This window comes from Arachis hypogaea, chromosome 14 (assembly GCF_003086295.3).
Source record: "Arachis hypogaea cultivar Tifrunner chromosome 14, arahy.Tifrunner.gnm2.J5K5, whole genome shotgun sequence".
Lineage (NCBI taxonomy): Eukaryota > Viridiplantae > Streptophyta > Magnoliopsida > Fabales > Fabaceae > Arachis > Arachis hypogaea.
Genome location: NC_092049.1, coordinates 70,746,688 through 70,750,026, shown reverse-complemented (window position 1 = coordinate 70,750,026; position 3,339 = coordinate 70,746,688). Strand labels below are relative to the sequence as shown.

General features: G+C 40.4%; 1 non-coding gene across 1 annotated transcript; it reads left to right on the top strand.

Annotated features, from left to right (window-relative positions):
- Nucleotides 1-1,332: 1,332 nt before the first annotated feature.
- Nucleotides 1,333-1,440, top strand: LOC112745958 (small nucleolar RNA R71). The gene has a single exon (XR_003173862.1). It is a non-coding gene; the product is annotated as a small nucleolar RNA R71 (small nucleolar RNA).
- Nucleotides 1,441-3,339: the final 1,899 nt, after the last annotated feature.

The following is a 3,339-nucleotide window of genomic DNA, read 5'->3' as shown; positions in this document are numbered from 1 at the left end:
GGATAATGGCAATAAGTTTATGCTGGCTCCCAAGTCACATAGTGCTTTATCGAACATAGTTTCACCTATGGCACAAGGGATGTGAAAACTTCCTGGGTCTCTTCTTTTTGTAGGCAACTCAGGTTGAATAAGGGCACTATATTCCTTGTTCATCACTATAGTATGGCCTCCTTTGAGTGAGCTTTTCCTGGGAAGAAGTTCCTTCATATGCTTGATGAATGCAGGCATTTGTTGAATTGCCTTGATGAATGGTATGTTTACATGCAGAGATGCAAACAAGTCTAGGAAACTTGAGTATATTCTCTTTCCCACAGCACCATTGAGCAGTTGAGGGAAGGGTGCATAGAGCTTCAGCAGCTCTTGTTGTGAGATTTCTGGTTCTTGGTGATCTCTATCCTCCTCCTTTGTTGAGTTATTTTCAGGTTGTTCGAAAAGTTTGCCTTGCTTGTCTTCAGTCTCTTGATCACTTGTAGTAACCATTTTGCAATCTTCCCATCTTACTTTCTTTGCTTCTCCTTTGGGGTTTTTCTCCGTGTCACTTGGGAAGCTATCAGTAGGTTTGGGAATCTTCTCAGCTAAATATCCCACCTGGAATTCCAGCTTCCTAATGGTCTCTCCCTGGTTCTTAATATTGGCTCGCACCTCTTCTTTGAACACCTTATTTTCTTGAATCTCTTGGCATATTCCTTCAAGTAAGGCTTCAATCTTAGAGAGCTTGTCATCAATTGATGAGTGATTCAGAGCAGATGTGCTGTTTTGGTTTTGATAAGCGTGTGGAGAAGTGTTGTTGTGGGCGTGTTGAGATGTCCTCTGTGTGAATTACTGGTGAGCTGCATTGTTGTTGGAGTTGTAACGTCTCTGGTCTTGGTTTTGATCTTGCTCACTTCTCCACCCAAAGTTTGGGTGGTTTCTCCATCCAGGGTTGTAGGTCTTGGAATATGGATCATAGTTTTTCCTTGGTGAATTCCCAATGTAGTTGGCTTGCTCTTGACTCTCCTCTGCTTCTTTATTCACTCCTTCTTGGGTTGTTGACGAAGTTGAGATTGCTGCTACTTGGTTCCTCCCCATCTTCTTGGTGAGGTCAGCCAGCTGCTGGGTAATGAGCTTGTTTTGGGCCAACAGAGCATCTACATTGTTTAGCTCCATTACTCCTCTTGTGTTCCCTCTTTCGGAAGCATAGAAGTAGTCGTTCTCTGCTACTGTTTCAATAACATCTATGGCTTCCTCAATAGTCTTCTTCTTGTTCAAAGATCCTCCGGATGAATGGTCTACGGCCTTCTTTGACTCATAAGAGAGCCCTTCATAGAAAATGTGCAACTGCACCCATTGGTTAAACATATCTGGTGGGCACCTCCTTGTTAGGTCTTTAAACCTCTCCCATGCTTCATATAGAGTCTCACCATCTTGTTGCCTGAAAGTTTGGACCTCAGCTCTCAGCCTATTGATTCGTTGAGGAGGGTAAAATTTTGCTAAGAATTTGTTCACGACGTCTTCCCAAGTTGTCAAGCTTTCCCTTGGGAAAGATTCCAGCCACTTGGCTGCTTTGTCCCTAAGTGAGAATGGAAACAAGAGCAGTCTATAGGTGTCAGGGTGAACACCATTAGATTCACTGTGTCACATATTCTCAGGAAGGTGGTCAAATATTGATTGGGGTCTTCTTGAACACCTCCTCCAAACGAACAGTTGTTCTGAACAAGGGTGATGAGCTGTGGTTTAAGTTCGAAGTTGTTGGCATGGATTGTTGGCTTTTGGATGCTACTTCCACAATTTCCTGGGTTTGGATTGATGTAAGAGCCCAAAACTCTTCTATCCTCCCCAGCATGATTTGCTCTACCTCCTCCCCCATGGTTGTGATCCTCTTCTTCATGATGGTTTTCCATGTTGTCTTCCATGTTTGGTTCAAAGAATTCCTCTTCTTCCTCAGCACCAACCACTTTCTTTCCTTTTGCCTCCCTCCTTAATCTAAGGAAGGTCCTCTCAGGTTCAGAATCGAAGGAAGTTGAAGCCCCGCTTCTTCTCCCTGTCATACAACCATCAAGTGCAAGCAAGAAAAGATAGGTGCAGAAAGTATTTGTGTCAGAATTACTGTTAGTTGTGCGTGATGCAATATATCAAACAGTTAGTGGGTTAGCAAACAGAATTGAAAATAACAAAAAAAAACAAAAGAGTAGAGGGGGAAGGGAAGAAGTTTAACTAAAACAGAAAGTAAATCACTCAAACAGAAAATGAAATTCACAAAATAAAAATGCTCAATCTAGTGATCTTCCAATTTAATCATTGTTGATGCACAATCAATCCCCGGAAACGGCGCCATAAACTTGATGCTCAGAAAACTTGTCTCAAAACAAATCTCCCTTCGGCAAGTGTACCGAATTTGTCGTCAAGTAAAAACTCGCAATAGAGTGAGGTCGAATCCCACAGGGATTCATTGATCAAGCAACTTTAATTAGAAGAATATTCTAGTTGAGCGAATCCAGAATTTGGGTTGAGAGTTGCAGAAAATAAAATGGCGGGAATGTAAATAACAGAAAAGTAAATGCTAAAATTAAAGGACTAGAAGTAAATGACTGAAAATAAATTGCAGAATTGTAAATGGGAATAGGGGATTTGCTCATAAAAGTAAATGGCAGAAATTAAAGAGAATGGGTAAGATCAGAGATGGGGAGTTCATTGGGCTTAGGAGATGTTGCAATTCTCCGGATCAAGTTCATTTTCATCTCTTGCTCAATCAATGCACTCATTGATCTCCTTGGCAATCTTAATTGATTGAATTACAATTTCTTGTAATTCAATCTCTCAAATCTTGATCAATAGCCAATTCCTTGGTCAATTACTCATGAGAAGAGATGAAGTATGGTCACTGATTATACCACATGCATTTCCCAAATCAAGTATTGAGAGGGTTATAGTCACATACCCATCCAAACCCAATTTGGTCCAGCATGAGAAAGCATTTCTAGCTTGATCTCTTCATTCCTCTTTCAAGGTTCAGAAGAGATCCAAGTTTGTATAGCTTCTTTTCCAAGATAACTACTCAATTGGATGAAGATCGAAAGCTTTCAAGTAAAATCAAGAGAAAAGATAGAAGAAGAATAATGAAAATTAGTATTGATCCATCAAATTACAACAGAGCTCCTAACCCAATGAAAGGGTTTTAGTTGTTCATAGCTCTTGAAAATGAAAACAAAGATGGAGAATACATCATAAAACTAGAAAATGCAGAGAAAGTAAAATACAGAGAGTAGTTCTCTTTTTCCAACCTCCAGAACTCCTCAACAATTCAAAGCTACTCCTATATATACTACTTCTCTCAGCTTCTAGTTGGATCTTCAAGTCTTG